Raw genomic sequence first — 16,173 nt, forward strand, 5'->3', positions numbered from 1 at the left:
CTCAATTTGATTCAGACTGATATAAAGGCCAGGGGGCAGAGAAACATTTCCTGAGCACCAAGGACATGCCCCGAGGTATATGAGGCATCTTCCTGTACATTATTTCACATTAAAATACCACACCGATGCCGTGAGGTAGGTAGTTATTCTCCAATTCTTAGAATTACAATACTGAAACACATAGTAGTGAAGTCAGTTGCTTAAGATCACACAGCTAAAGGCAGTAGAGCCAAAATTCCAAAAGAGCTCTCCAAAGCCTGTGCCCCCTCCAGGAATACATGCTATGACATTAGGAAGTGTAAATAGGGTTGGAATAAATAGAGATCTGGGATGTTTTTGAGAGGAAGGCGAAATTGCTCTTAGAGTTATTCTTCCTAAATTAATTCTAGGTGTTATTCTGTCCCAATTCAAATCCCAATAGCGTTTTTCTCAAAAGATTTTTTAAAAAGATGAAAATCTTTATCTGGAAAAATCTATCAGCGACAACCTGAAAGGATATTTAAAAAGAGTAGATATCTTAGTATAATGTACTAACTCAGTTTATAAAGCAACAATATTTCAAATTATGTATTAAAACAATGAAAAGGGGGAGGAATTACCCTATAAATGTGTTGAAGACATTACATAATTTAAAAAAATATAAATATGTTGCATATTGATCCTTACAACAACTTTGCAACCCAGGCAGTACAGACCACATTATTTTCATTTCACAGAGGACTGAAGTCATACTCAGAGAAGATAAATTCCTTGCCCAAGGCTTCAGGTGCATTCTTTTTTTAAAAAATAATTTTTTTAATTAGAGAAGTTGTGGGTTTACACAACAATCATGCATAAAATACAAGATTCCCATACACCATTCCACAACCTTGCACTGGTGTGGAACATGTTATAATTGATGATAGCACTTTTTTGTAATTGTACTTTTTTTTTTTATCAGTAGATACCTTTGTTACAATTGATCAAAGATTATTAAAATAGTACTATAAACTATCATCTCTAGTTTACATTAGGTGTATTTTCCCCCATATACCACCCTATTATTAACACCTTGTATTAGTGTTATACATTTGTTATAATTCACGAAAGAACATTCTTATACTTGTACTATTAACTATAGTCCATCGTTTACAATAGGGTTCACTGTGTTATACAGCCTTATGTTTCCTCTTTTAACTTTTATTCCAGTATCATATATGACAAAGTTTTCCCCTTTTAATCACATTCGTCTATATAATTCAGCACTGTTACTTACACTCATTACACTGTTAATTACACTCAATTTCCAAATCTTTACAATCAACCTAAATAGAAATTCTGTACAAATGAAGCATCCATTCTCCATTCTCCATTCTCTACCTCCTATCTATCCCCTGGTAACCTATATTCTAGACTCTATGAGCTTGCTTATAATAATTAGTCATATCAGTAAGATCATATAGTATTTGTCCTTTTGTGTGTGGCTTATTTCACTCAGCATAATGCCCTCAAGGTTCATCTATGTTGTTGCATGCATCAGGACTTCATTCCTTTTTATGGCTGAATAATATTCCACTGCACGTATATACCACATTTTTTTTTTTTAATCCATTCATCGATTGATGGACACTTGGGTTGTTTTCATCTTTTGGCAGTTGTAAATAATGAGGCTATAAACATCAGTGTGCAAATATCTGCCTGAGTCCCTGCTTTCAGTTCTTCTTGGTATATATTTAACAGCGGGATTCCTATTTTTCCAAGTGTTTTTATCAAGAAGCGATGCTGGATCCTTTCTTGATGAAAACACTTCAAAGCATAGGAATAGAAGGAAACTTCCTCAACATGATAAAGGGAATATATGAAAAGCCTATAGCTAACATCATACTCAATGGGGAAACACTGAAAACTTTCCCCCTAAGATCTGAAACAAGATAAGGGTGTCCACTATCACCACTGTTATTCAACATTGTGCTGGAAGTTCTAGCTAGAATGACATGATCCTATTTGTAGAAAATCCCAAAAAATCTACAGCAAAGCTACTAGAGCTAATAAACTGATTTGGCAAAATGGCAGAGTACAAGATCAACATGCAAAAATCAGTATTGTTTCTATACACTAGTAATGAGCAATGAGGAGGAAATCAAGAAAAAAAAAATCCATTTACAACAGCATCTAAAGGAATCAAATATCTAGGAATAAATTCAACCAAGGATGCAAAGGACTTGTACACAGAAAACTACAAAACATTGCCAAGAGAAATCAAGGAAGATCTAAATAAGTGGAAGGACATACTGTGTTCATGGATTAGAGGAATAAATATAGTTAAGATGTCAATTCTACCCAAACTGATTTACAGAGTCAATGCAATACCTATCAAAATCCCAACAACTTACCTTGCAGAAATAGAAAAGCCAACAAGCAAATTTATTTGGAAGGGCAGGGTGCCTCTAATCGCTAAAGACATCTTGAGAAAGAAAAATGAAGTGGGAGGTCTCACACTACCCGACTTTATAGCATACTACAAAGCTACAGTGATCAAAACGGCATGGTACTGGCATGAAGATAGATATGCTGACCAATGGAATTGAATTGAGAGTTCATAAATAGACCTTCTCATCTACAGACATTTGATTCTTGATAAGGCAGCCAAGTCCCCTCAATTGGGACAGAACAGCCTCTTCAACAAACGGTGCATGGAGAACTGGATATCCATATCCAAAAGAATGAAAGAGGACCTCTGTCTCACACCTTATACAAAAATTAACTCAAGATGGATCAAAGACCTAAACATTAGAGCTAAGACCATAAAACTTTTAGAAGAAAATGTAGGGAAATATCTTAAAGGTCTTGTGGTAGCAGGTGGTTTCCTAGATCTTACACCCAAGGTGCAAGCAATGAACGAAAAAATAGATAAATGGGATCTCCTCAGAATTGAATACTTTTGTAGATTAAAGGACTTTGTCAGGAAAGTAAAAAGGCAGCCTACTCAATGGGAGGCAATATTTGGAAACCACATATCAGATAAGGGTTTAATACCAGGAATATATAAAGAGATCCTACAATTCAACAACAAAAAGACAAACAACTTGATTTTAAAATGGGCAAAAGACATGGATACACACTCTTCTAAAGAGGAAATAAAAATGGGTCAAAATCATATGAAAACATGCTCAACTTCACTAGCTATTAGGGAAATGCAAATCAAAACCACAATGAGATATCATTTCACACCTACTAGAATGGCCATTATAAAAAAAAGAAAAGAAAACTACACGTGCTGGAGAGGATGTGGAAAAAGAGGTACACTTATCACTGAATGTAGAATGGCGCAACTGCTCTGTAAGGCAGTTTGGCGGTTCCTCAGAAAGCTAAGTATAAAATTGCCGTATGATCCAGCAATCCCATTACTAGGTATATACTCGGAAGAACAGAAAGCAGGGACACGAACAGACATTTGCACACCAGTATTTATAGTGGCATTATTCACAATTGCCTATAGTTGGAAACAGTCTGAATATCCATCAACTGACGAGTAGACAGACAAATTGTGGCACAGACATATGAAGGAATATTATGCAGCTATAAGAAGGAATAAAGTCATGATGCATGCAACAACATGGATGAAACCTGAGGACATTATGTTGGGTGAAATAAGCCAGAAAGAAAAGGACAATTACTGTATGGTTTCACTAATATAAACTAACTATAATGAGCAAACTCAGAGAGTTAAATTATAGAGCACAGGTTATCAGGAGAAAGAAAGAGGGCAAAGATTGGGCAATCAATGCTTAAGGAGTACAGAATGTTGAATAAGGTTGATTGCAAAGGTTTGGAAATGGATAGCACTAATACTGTGTGACTGTAGCACAATTCTGTAAGTGTAATTAACAAAGCTGAGTGTGAGTATGGTTGAAAACAGTAAGGCTAGACTTGTGTTATGTCACCAAAAAGCATGCTAGAGGATAAAAACTGGGACTGTATAACTTAGCAAAACCTAGAGTGGACTATGATGATAGTTAATTGTACAAATATAAGAAAGTTTTTACATGAACGAGAACAATGTATGTTACTATCACAAGGTGTTAAAAATGGGAAGGTATATGAAAAAAACACAATTAATGCAAACTAAGGTTCATTGTAACAAAGGCAATATACTAAAGCTAAATGTAAATTAAGAGGGGGATATAAGGGAGGGGTAAGGGCTTTTATTTCTTTCCTTCTTTCTTTCTGTTAGAAATGGGAATGTTCTCATATAGATTATAGTGGTGACATGTTTAGCAAAATAACTATGTGATTATACCAGGAGCCATTAATTGTACACTTAGGATGGATTGTGTTGTGTGTGAATAAAACTGCTGAAAAATAAACAAAAAACTACAAATGTTGGAGGAGATGTGGATAAAGAGTACACCTATTCACTGTCGGTGAAGAGTCAAATTGTGCAGCCCCTCTGGAGTACAATGTGGCAGTTCCTCAGGAAGCTGGGTATGGAGTTGCTATGTTATCTACCTGGCAATCCCATTACCAGGTATATGCCTGGAAGAACTGAAAGCAGGGACATGAATACACATTTGCACACTGGTGTTCATGGTGACATTATTCACAATTGCCAATGGATGGAGGTGGCCCAAGGGTACAATGACTGATGAGTGGAAGGGCAAACTGTGGTGTAAAACATACGGTGGAATATTGTGTGGCTACAGAAAGGAATGAAGTTGTGAGACATGCAAAAAGTGAATGAACCTTGCCAACACATGTTTAGCAAAATAAGCTGGAAACAAAATGACAAATTTTGTATGGTCTATGATACTGTCTGTATGTTAAAATTTTAACATTTGTGAGAGACCAAAGGAAGAGATGTTTATTTTGTCCAAAATTAAAATTTTCTGTAGCACACTATCTAATTTAACCTGTCTGGTCAGTTTATTTAAACAACCTTATTACGTGGAACCTAGAATAGGGAATGAGATCTTGTTATTCTGTGTAGGTTAATGTAATACTCTGACATATTCTGGAGTATTTGGGGCAGAAAATAAAAGCATTTGCAAAGTCCCTTGAGGGACTGGAGAAAAAATGTGGAACTATTACACTCCCCACCTAGGGAACTCTTGATAGTCTCTCAAGCATCAGAAACTCCCAAGCCAAGCCTTTGATCTTGAGGACTGGCCTTATGAGGTGAAGCTAAGTCTACTTATAATTGTGCCTAAGAGTCATTCCAGAGAACCTCTTTTGTTGCTCAGATGTGGCCTTTCTCTCTAAGCCAAACTCTGTAAAGAAACTCACTACTCTCTCCACTATGTGGGACATGACTCCCGGGTGTAAGTCTCCCTGGCAATGAAGGACAGGACTCCCAGGGATGTGCCTGGCACTGGCATCATGGGACTGACAATGCCTTCTTGTTATTAATTTCCAGCTTCATTAGATTATGACCAAGGAAGATGCTTTGCATAATTTTCAATCTTTCAACAAGTGTCTATCCTGGAGAATGATCCATGCATACTTGAGAAGAATGTATATCCAGCTGTTTTGGGGTGCAATGTTCTGTATATGTCTGCTAGGTCTAGTTCATTTATTATATTACTCAAGTTCTGTTTCCTTATTGATCTTCTGTCTGGATGTTCTATCTATTGATGAGACTGGTGTATTGAAGTCTCCAGCTATTATTGGAGAAATGTCTATTTTCCCTTCAGTTTTGCCAGTGTTTGCCTCACATATTTTGGGGCACCGTGGTTAGGTGCATACATATTTATGATTGTTACTTCTTGGTGGATTGTCCCTTTTATTAATATACAGTGTCCTCCTTTGTCTCTTTTAACAGCTTTTGACTTAAAGTCTTTTTTGTCTGATATTAATTTAGCTACCCCAGCTCTGTTTTGGTTACTATTTGCATGGAATATCTTTTTCCAACCTTTCACTTTCAATCTGTTTGTGTCATCGAGTCTAAGGTGAGTCTCTTGTAAACACATAGTTTGATCATGCTTGTTATCCATTCTGCCAATATGTGTCTTTTGATTGGGGGAGTTTAATACATTAACCTTCAGCATTATTACTGTAAAGGCAGTATGTACTTCAGCCAATTTTTCCTTTGGTTTTTATATGGCATATCTTTTCAAAAATTTGTTTTTGCTTCCTCTTTTCCTTTAATGCAACCTCCTTTTCTGTATAATTGATCTTTTCTAATATATCTGATAGATCTCATTTCTATTTCTGCATATTTCTTAAATAGTTTTTGTGGTTACCCTGGGGTTTATATTGCACAACATACCTCTATAACCTACTAATTTGAAAATATACCAACTCAGTGCCAATAGTATATATGTTCTCTGCTCCCATATCCCTCTGTTTCCCCTCTTTATGTATTTTTGTCTCATTTTACCATCTTACACTTTGCATGTCCATTATTAGGAAATATGCTTTTCCTTGTTGAATTGTTCAATTGTATTCTGACTCTTACAGGAATTAAAGAGTAAGTTGTATTTTGAGGATACAGTACTATGGGTTTTGCATTTACCCTTTTAGTTAACTTACTGATAATCTTCATTTCTTCCTACTCCTCTAAGCCAGTCCCTCCTGTCTTTTTCTTTCAACCTGCAGCACTCCCTTTAGTTAATTCTCATACGGTAGGTCTTTTGTTGACAAACTCTCTCAGTTTCTGTTTATCTGTGAATATTTTAAACTCTCCCTCATTTTTGAAGGGCAGTTTTGCCTGATAAAGAATTTTGGGCTGGCAGTTTTTCTCTTTCAGTACCTTACATATATCATACCACTGCCTTCTTGCTTCCATGGTTTCTGATGAGAAATTGGCACTTAGTCTTATTGAGGATCCCTTGTATGTGACAAATCACTTTTCTCTTGTTGCTTTCAGAATTCTCTCTTTCTCTTTGGCATTTGACACTCAGATGAGTATGTCTCAGAATAGGTCTACAAAGATTTATTCTGTTTGGAGTACATTATGCTTCTTGGACATACCTGTTTATGTCTGTCCTAAGAAATGGGAAAACTTTAGCCATTATTTCCTCAAATATTCTTTCTATCCCTTTTCCCTTCTCTTCTCCTTTTGGGACACCCATGACATATCTGTTTGTGCCCATCATGCTGTCACTCAACTCCCTGAGACACCATTCAATTTTTTCTATTCTTTTATCTATCTTCTTCTGACTGTATGATTTGGATCATACTGCCTGTATTTGTTAGGGTTTTCTAGGGAAACAGAACCAACAAGAGATGTCTTTAAATATAAGATTTTATAAAAGTGTCTCACACAACTGTGGTGATGCACAAATCTGAATTCCATAGGGCAGGATGCATGAGTCCAAATTCTGTAGGGCAGGCGGCGAACTGGCAACTCTGATGAAGGTGTTCAGTGAACTCCTCAGGAGACGCTGGCCAGCTGAAGAATAAGTGAAGGTCTTCTCTCTTTCTCCTTTAAAAGTCTTCAACTGATTGAATTAAATCCAGATGACTGAATTCTCTCATTATGTAAGACACGCTCTTCGTTGATGTAATCAGTCACAGATGCAGTCAATTGACTGGGATTTAATAAACCAGCCATAAATGTCCTTGTAGTAATGACTAGGCCAGTGCTTGCTTGACCAGACACCTGGACACCATCACCTGGCCAAGTTGACATATGAACCTAACCATCACACTGTCTTCTAGTTCAGTTCACTGATTCTTCTGCCTGTTCAAATCTGCGGTTGAATGCCTCTATCTTATGTTTCTTTTTACACTTTCAAATTCTTCTTCATGCTTACTCAGTGTCTTCGTGATATACGTTCTCTCTTTCTGCATATTTTCCTTCAACTCTTTGAACTGATCTAGGAGACTTCTTTGAACTTCTTTGATTAGTCCTTCCAAATTCTGAGTCTCCTCTGAAGTTGTAATTTGTTTCCCTGACTTAGCCATGTCCTCCTATTTCTTAATATGGTTTGTAATTTTTACTCTGAAGGTCAGTTTTCCCTCTTATCTAGGGTTTTATTATTGATAGGCTTTGTGTTAAGGCTCTTTCTTGATGCTTGGTGAAACTTATTCTGGATCTTTAGAACAACCCAAGTTTAACTGATCAGATTTTCTCAGCTTCTCTTCATCTGATTCTTGCCCTGCATATGCAGTATAATTTTTAAGATTGCATTGTTTTAATGTAATGTTTCACCTCCAGGAGAAAGCTTCCTTTCCTCTGTTCCTTCTCTTGGAATCTTCATCTGTTCTGTTTTTGGTATAGAATTTTCTCCCTAGTTCCTATAATTTGTTTAGATTATCACCCTCACTCAGTGCCCTCATTCAGTTCTGAGATCCTCCTGTCTTACAGCAGTTAACACCCCCACCCCCCACTCCCCTTTTTTTTCCCCTCTGTGAGGTTTTTCTGCATGCCACGTACTACAAAAAGACACCAGGGCTCCTTGGAGAAGTAGATGATTCTTGGAATTGAACAGAAAAAGGTCAAGGTAAGCCTGTAACATCTCTTGTCAGAATACAAAGATGCAATCAAAGACTAATGAGGTCACAATAAAAAGACAAAGAAAATGAAAAAAAAAAAAAAAAAAAAAAAAGGCACAAGTGCTAGCTGAAGGGACTCCCACTGAACAAATCTGGGATAATTTGAGTTCCAGAAAGACTAATGATGTAACGGAGAGAGAAAGGAGGAGGAGGGAGGGGGAGAGAGAGGAGGGGAGTTCTTCTGTAAAGAGGAATGCCAGCTAATATAGAAGGAATGGAAGAATTACAAAAATTGCCATTTTGCGACACCTAATATAGTAACTGATTCAGGCAAAGATCATCAATGGATGTGGTGTGAAAGGTTCTCAGAAACGAAAAATTCCAACAGCTTCAAAGACTCACTCCACAGATTACTTACTAATTGCAAAGGGGAAAGATGTACCCTGACAATAGAGAGATCATGCTATAACCATCTTAACCAAGAATCAAATACATTCATGGATAGTAGGACCTAGGACCGTGATATCATATGCCTCCTGATGCAATGCAATAAGAAGTACACAACTATTCCAGAAAAAAAAAAATCATAAAAAACCCAAAACCAACCTAAATATAATCATTGAAGAAATCAAACAAATGTAAAAAGGTGGAGGGGCTCCATGTAGAATAAACGAGTTGCTTAAATTCACAACCAAATGCAATGCATGAACCTTCACTGGATCCCCAATTAAAAAAATTTTTTTGAAGCTATTTTTGGGCAATTGAAGAAATTTGAATATCAACTGTTTAATACGTAAGACTGACTTGTTGCTAATTTTTTTAGACATGATAATGATATTATGGTTATGCAGTAAAATGTCATTGCCTGGAAATGCATGCTGAAGAATTTAGAAGTGAAGTGTCAAGACATCTATAAGTTACTTTTAAATAGTTTGTCAAAAAAAAGTAAATATGTGTGAGTGTGTTTGCAAAAGCAAAAATGGCAAAATATAAATTGGTGTATCAATGTAAAGAGCTACTTTTAAATTTTCTGTGGTTTTGAAAAATTTCAAAATTTATTTTGAAACAAGGGGAAGAAAAGAACAGTTCTCTCACAGAAGCATAAATATAAAGTACCAGAGTACCTGAACCCAAGTGACCAATCAATAAATGACAGATTTGTTATTACTACTAATAAGAAGCACTGATATCTCCTAATTGTTCTCCCCAGGTGTTCTAGTTTGCTAATGCTGCTGGAATGCAAAACACCAGAAATGGATTGGCTTTTATAAAAGGGGGTTTATCTGGTTACACAGTTACAGTCTTAAGGCCATAAAGTGTCCGAGGTAAGTCATCAGCAATCGGGTACCTTCACTGGAGGACGGCCAATGGTGTCCAGAAAACCTGTTAGCTTGGGAAGGCACGTGGCTGGCATCTGCTCCAAAGTTCTGGGTTCAAAATGGCTTTCCCCCAGGACGTTCCTCTCTAGGCTGCAGTACCTCAAAAATGTCACTCTTAATTGCTCTTTGGGTGTTTGTCCTCTTTTAGCTTCTCCGGAGCAAAAGTCTGCTTTCAACAGCAGTCTTCAAACTGTCCCTTCTGCAGCTACTCTCTCAGCTTCTGTGCATTCTTCAAAGCGTCCCTCTTGGCTGTAGCTCCTCTTCAAAATGTCACTCTCAGCTGCACTGAGTTCCTTCCGTTTGCCAGCTCATTTATATGGCTCCAGTGATTTAATTTAGACCCACCCTGAATGGGTGGGGTAACACCTCCATGGAAATTATCCAATCAGAGTCATCACCCACAGTTGGGTGGGGTGCATCTCCACAGAAACAAAGAATTACAATCTAATTAACACTGATACATCTGCCCACACAAGATTACATCAAAGATAATGGTGTTTGGGGGGACATAATACATTCAAACCGGCACTCCAGGCATTGCTGCATCTTGGAGGTGAGGAAGGCAACCAGGGCTAAGTTAAAATGACCTCGAGTTGCCAGTGGAGTTAGAATTTAAACTCGGGTGTTCTCTCAAGACAGAACCTACAGAAACCACAATGCTAGACCTGTCTGTCTCCTGTGCTGGGATCCAAACTGGAAAAAGATGGTGGTTCAAACCCTGTTTTCCCTGCCTCCTCCTGAATCCACAGTTTCTGCTACTGCAGCAGGAAAGAAACCCATTTCTGGGTTTCAGAAACGTTAACGACAGGCAGAAAGAACTGAAGAGGCTTTGGCATCACTTGAGCCTGGGTTTGAATCAGAAACTTACTAGCTGGGCCAGTTCCTGGGCAGATGATGATGATCCTAACAACACAGTAATGATAATGGCTAACATTTGTTGTACAATTACTACTGTGCTAGGCATGTTACACAAGTTAATTTCTCTTAACCTCATAGTTGAAGTAGATACTATTATTAACCCTATTTTAAAGACTAATCATGAAAGGCCCTTAACTTCCTCTGTGATTTGGTGTCTGCCATCCCCTCTGCCTAGATTGTGAAGAAAAATCCCATTTACACGCCAGGCTCCCTAGCTGGAATTCCTTCCTTTCTCCTCTGCATCTCCAGAACATTTTGTTCTCATCCCTTCCCCTGGCCCACTTTACTTAAGTAGATGGATGTCAGGTCCCCCTGTTGAGTAATGTTGGGTAGTGTGAGTACTGTGTCTTCCGGCAAGCTGAAGTGACTTCCCTACCTTCCTCTATCAGGCCATCCAGATAAGGACCTCTTGGCCCACAGACCTGGGGACTACGTAGGGGCACTGTACTTACCCTCCCCTTTCTGACTTCCCCACACACAGCAGCTGTATCTCTACCCCTGTCTTGTCCAGACCATATCTGCAAGAAGCCAGCAGGCTGCTCCATTATCCCCACAAACTACATGGTAAAGGGAAAAGGTGATCCCCCAAGGAGTCAGGAGACACACGGACTCTAGAGTGGGCTGCTCAGCAGGGGATGGGAAGTGGAAAAGTAGACTGGAGGAGGCAATCTACCTGACTTCCATACTCATACAGCAAAGTATTCTTTCACCTGGTGGCAGACCCCCAACAACAACTATCCCCCATCCTCCTCTAGAATATTGCTTCACCCTCTCAGCTCATTCTTACACTTCATCTTGTGGTTTTCCACAGGCACAAGCACCTCACATACACTGCTTTCTTCCTTTTGGTCTTTCTGCTTCTCACAACAATTATAATTTACAAAGAAAGGACTTTCAAATCTATCTTTTCATTTCATCCTCACAATAACCCTGGAAGGGTCACCTTGCAGGTCAGCATTCAGGGGGCTTGAGGGAACTCATACAATCTGCGAAGGGCCTTGCCTGGCTTGCATACTGAGCTCAAGATATCAAAACTCTTGTTTCCTCCCTGCCACCCACTCTAGACTAAGCCCTTGCCACCTTGCAGTGCAGAGGAATAAGCAGGATCTTGGGAGCAATAAGTCCTGCATGGTTTGGGGCAAGTCACTTCACTTCTCTGAGTTTCATGTTCTTCACCTGTAAACAGACATAGTGATGCCTTTACAGCGTGAAGGTTGAATGAGATCATGTGTGTGATGTAATGAGCTCAACGGATGGGTTGCTTTTTCTAGTCACAAGGAAAGGAAGGCGTTCTGTGCAGCCACAGCCCTTGCCCACCAGGGCACTCCCTTCCACAAAGCGCATTTGCTCCGGGTTCTCCAGAGCAGGAAGGGACCCCTTCCATCTTTGTGTCTCATTCTTTTCTGTCCACCCCGCCCAATTTAACCCAGGCTTGATTGGTCGGCTTCTTTGGCACCCATTCCTCAGTCCTAGAGCCCCCACTCTCAACTCTGACAAGCGACCTCTTCTTACCTCGAGACTCCGCTCCGCCTTGCCCTACCCACCAAAGATTCCTCCCACAGTCCCGACCCTCATCCGGCATTTCCTACCATCACCCCCCATCCGGGCTCCTCCCGAAGCCCCGCCCCTCCCTTTAGCCCCACCCTCTATGGTTCCCCTCATAGCAACCAGTATCCCCTCCCCCGCAGCCACAGGTGTTGTCATCCCCATTTCACAGATGAGAACGGCGAGGCTGGGGTTGATGACTCTTTACGGTAGGACAGAAGGCCCGCGTCCCCTCACAGCCTGCTCCCTTTTCCCGCATCCCTGGCCCCACTGCACCCACCTCGCTCTGGAGCCTCCCCTCCGCGGGCGGCCAGCGCAGCTTTGTAAGGGGGGCGGCGGGCCGGAGCCCAGCCCTGGGGCGTGACAGCCTGGGTTCTGCGCACTGCACCCCGGGACTTTTAGTTCTCCCTGAGTGCTTTGTGGCTCGGCACACCGAGCACGAACTCCATCTCCCAGGAAGCATTGCGGCCAGTCGTCCAGCTCTCCGCCACGCCTCCTCCGGCGCTCAGGCCGGCTGGCCTTAAAGGAGACGCGGCCCGAGTGGCGACTCGCGGGGTGGACCCCGCTCCGGCTCCGCCCCGTTCCCGCACCCGCCCCTCCCCCGTAGCGTCCCGCAGCCCAGCTACCGCGCCGCAGAGTCAGGATCTCTAGGCATAGGCTTGTGCAGATCCGGGTGGAGAGATTGGACTTCGTATTGGAAACAGCATCCCTGCAGTCTGGGACCTGGCGGAGGGCGTTCCCACCACTGGGGGAGCAGTGGACCCGGCCTGACCTAGCCCGGCCCCACCTAGTCCAGTCAGGCCTGAGTACCCCACCCAGGAGCCGGCTCTGAGGCTGGGGCCACTGGGGTCCGGCAGGTAAGGGGGCCGAGGGGCGTGTGTGCGGGACGGGGAGGGGACGTCTGCACTCTGGCCGTTTGAGAGCCCCGGACAGGCGCATAGGGCCCCAAGAACTCGGGGCTGGGAGGCGAGATGTCTGGGTGCATCCTAGGCCTCGCTGTGTGACCTTGGGTGAGTAGCTGCCCCTCTCTGGGCCTCAGCCTCCTCCATCAAATGTGTACCGAGGTGATCACGCCCCTCTCCTCTTCCCAAGGTTTACGGCACCCTCCCTCAGGCTGGGGCGTGGGGGCACTGGTATAACTGAAGGGAGGGGACGGATCGAGCTGGGGCGCCACAGGCCACCACCGCTGGGAAGGTTTTCTACTATTCTAAGCATCCTCAGCCCCTGGGTACTCTCCCTACAATGGCCCTTGCAAACAGGAGACCCTGACATGTAAGCCTGGTGCCTGCGCTCCCAGAAAACCTGGAGGTGGGGGGAGATGTGAGGAGACGTCCCCAGCCGGGAGGAGTGAGGAGGGTGGGTTCCTGAGGAGGGAATAGATGTTCCTGCTTTCCTCCCACCTCTCCCATCCCTTCCTCTTCACTAAAAGAGCAGTTGCTTTTTACCAGTGAAAGCCTTTTCAGGAGACAGTTTAGTGACCCAGACAAGGGCCCTCTAGCAGTAGGGTGAGGAGCTCCTTCCCAGGGCTGCCTTGGATAGGCACTCATTAAAAAATACAGAGAGAGATGCTGCTATCCAGAGACCTGGAGGGGGTGGGTGGGGGGAGGCAGGCTCTTCCTGGTGTATGTGTGTGTGGGGGTAACCCCACCCTCACCCCTAGCAGTTCTGGCACCCAGGGGAGTCAAAGGAGGGAGGCCTGTCCCAGCTGGATGTGAGGGTCCGAGAGGAGAGGGAATGAGCTCCTCAAATCTTAGGTGCTGAGTAGGGGCTCAGGGAGGCTATTCTGCCCTGGGGGTAGGGAGAGATTGAATGAGACCTCCTTGGAGCCTCCTTCCCCTGTCCTATGCAATTTTGTGAGCTTTAGATCTGAAGGTTAACCAGGACCAATTTTTTTTTTCCTTCAGCTTCTGTTGTTTGGGTCATTTCTAGAACTGTGAAGCCTCACTCAGTCCAGTCTAGTGACTGCTGTAGGGGCTTTCTTGGCTGAAGGTCAAGCTACTCAGGGTTCAAGATAGAGCTGGTTGACTAGGCCTGGGCCGGGGACCGGGCAGTGATTAGACCAAAGGTTTAGGCCAGTCCCTGGGAGGTACTTTTCTGGTCACAGCCCTGGTTTTACCTCGTCTTGCTGTCATGTGTCTCTCATCAGTCACTTGGCACACCTTCATGGGCAGTGCTGGGCAGTGGGCACAGAGAGGAGTACTGGACCTACTTCTTGCCCAGGGAGATCCCAGCTGGTGGGGGAGACAGATATGGAATCCAGTTACACTGCAGAGGGATGAGAGACGCTAAGAGGCGTGTGGGAAGCCAGAGCTCAGAGATTCAAATTGCAGAGGGATTAGGAAAGCTTCCCAGAGGAGGGGGCATTTGAGCTGGGCATTGATGGATGAGTCAGAATTTGTCAGGAGAAAAGAGGGAGATGCCCCTTCCCAGCAGAGAGGGCATCACCTCAAAGTGGTGATCAGAAAAAGTCCACTGCCCAAATTCCCATAGCGTCTCCCTGAACAGCACTTTTCAAGTTGGTCTCCACCCCTTCCCCACCTCAGTTTAGGATCACAGAAAGGGCTTGAGTACTAGACTCAGGATTTTGGACATTATCCTGAAGGGACTGTAGGACTTTGAGGGTTCTGAGCAGTGTCATGGCAGGATGGAACTTCTCATATAATGAAGTTGGTCTGACAGTGTTTTCTGGGGGGAGCTGGTTGATTAGGACCTAGTTAGATTAAACTCAGAAAGCACCAGCTGGATATTTGCTTCTGACCCAGCCCCATCCTGGGTCCAATGGGAGGCCCGGAGAAGGCTCATCCTTCCTCTCCTGCTGTCACAGCTTTTGTTCAGAGGTGTCTCAAGGGCAGGGCCCATCTCCATGGCCTGGATGTCTGACACAGTGGAGGCCCTTGGTAAAATACTGAGGCCAGTACAGAGCTTCAGTCATTCAGTAAATGTTTGTGGACCACCTACTATGTGCTGGACAGGGCCACCAAGAATAGGACAAGTAAAGGGATGTGGGTCTTCTGAGGGAAGGACTGTAGTTTTCCTAGGTTCTGTGTATCCTAGAGCATGTGAGGTGTAGCTGGGGTTCTCAGGCTATGATGCCAGCAGAGTGAGGGTTATAAGCCAAAGGCTTGGGGAGGATCAGCAGCCCTGGCTAGGAAAGGCTGGGGAGTGGGCAGGTTTTTGGTTTTAGAGGCTCAGAGAGGTGAAGGAGCACCTACCTCTGTGGCCTTGGTGATGCAGGGGGCAGTGGCTGGGCTAGATCCAAAACCTGGACTGTCTTCTTCAGGACACAGACCTCTTTCAGAGGATGGACCAAGGGAGGGAATGAAGAGATCAATTAGGAGGATATGGTACTAGTCTAGGAAAGAAAGAACAATTTGCTAGTCCCAGGTGGGGCTGGAATCCAGGGGAGAGCTGGTGGAAATGTGAAATGTGAAGTTGGCAGTGAGGGCTGATGGATGAAATTTGTGTAGAACCAGCTAGATCAGGAGTGGGTGTCTCTTTCTCTCCTTCCCTCCGCCCCTCAGTACCCAGACCCTTGCACATTCGGTCCAAGAATAGTTCACGACTGCCCCAGCTCTTTTGCACCTTGTCAACCAGAACAGTCCCCATTTTCCAGGTCAGAGGGCTGAGGAGCCAGCCAGGGACTCACCCAAGGTTACCTGCTGATTCCAAAGCAGAAAACCTGGGACTCAAGCTTTTAATGCAGCCTGCTCTGAGTGAGGACACAGTGCTGTTTTTTGCTGCATTTGGTGTGGGGAGGCTGTCTCTTGGGTCAGAGCCAGCATCCACAGGCCACCTGCTCACCTGGGACCTAGAGGGATAACCAGCCTCCCCTGAGGAATGCTGGCAGTCTGCTTTTTCTCTCCCCACCTCATCTCAGGGAGGATGAGTACAAGTTCTAATCCCAGCTCTGCCAAGG

The 16,173-nt window shown here is 43.1% G+C and overlaps 2 protein-coding genes across 11 annotated transcripts in view; one reads left to right on the forward strand and one right to left on the reverse strand.

The window, feature by feature from the left end:
• The window catches only part of KCTD21 (potassium channel tetramerization domain containing 21), a 37,017-nt gene extending 21,523 nt beyond the window's left edge, over positions 1–15,494 (reverse strand). The window contains exons 1-2 of one of the 3 annotated variants that reach the window (XM_037840840.1): positions 15,470–15,494; positions 14,374–14,488 (exon numbers count right to left, since the gene is read on the reverse strand). The gene's annotated coding sequence lies outside the window, so the exon portion shown is untranslated. Of the gene's footprint in view, positions 1–12,537; positions 12,699–14,373; positions 14,489–15,469 lie in introns of those variants that run through there. The other 2 variants (XM_037840841.1, XM_037840838.1) reach the window with 2 other exon arrangements.
• USP35 (ubiquitin specific peptidase 35) overlaps positions 12,810–16,173 on the forward strand; it is a 140,442-nt gene continuing 137,078 nt past the window's right edge. For 5 of the 8 annotated variants that reach the window (XR_005217514.1, XR_005217512.1, XR_005217511.1 and 2 more), the window contains exon 1: positions 12,811–13,114. The gene's annotated coding sequence lies outside the window, so the exon portion shown is untranslated. Of the gene's footprint in view, positions 13,115–16,173 lie in introns of all 8 variants that reach the window. The other 3 variants (XM_037840831.1, XM_037840829.1, XM_037840830.1) reach the window with 2 other exon arrangements.

The sequence above is a fragment of the Choloepus didactylus genome, chromosome 6, assembly GCF_015220235.1.
Source record: "Choloepus didactylus isolate mChoDid1 chromosome 6, mChoDid1.pri, whole genome shotgun sequence".
Classification (NCBI taxonomy): domain Eukaryota; kingdom Metazoa; phylum Chordata; class Mammalia; order Pilosa; family Megalonychidae; genus Choloepus; species Choloepus didactylus.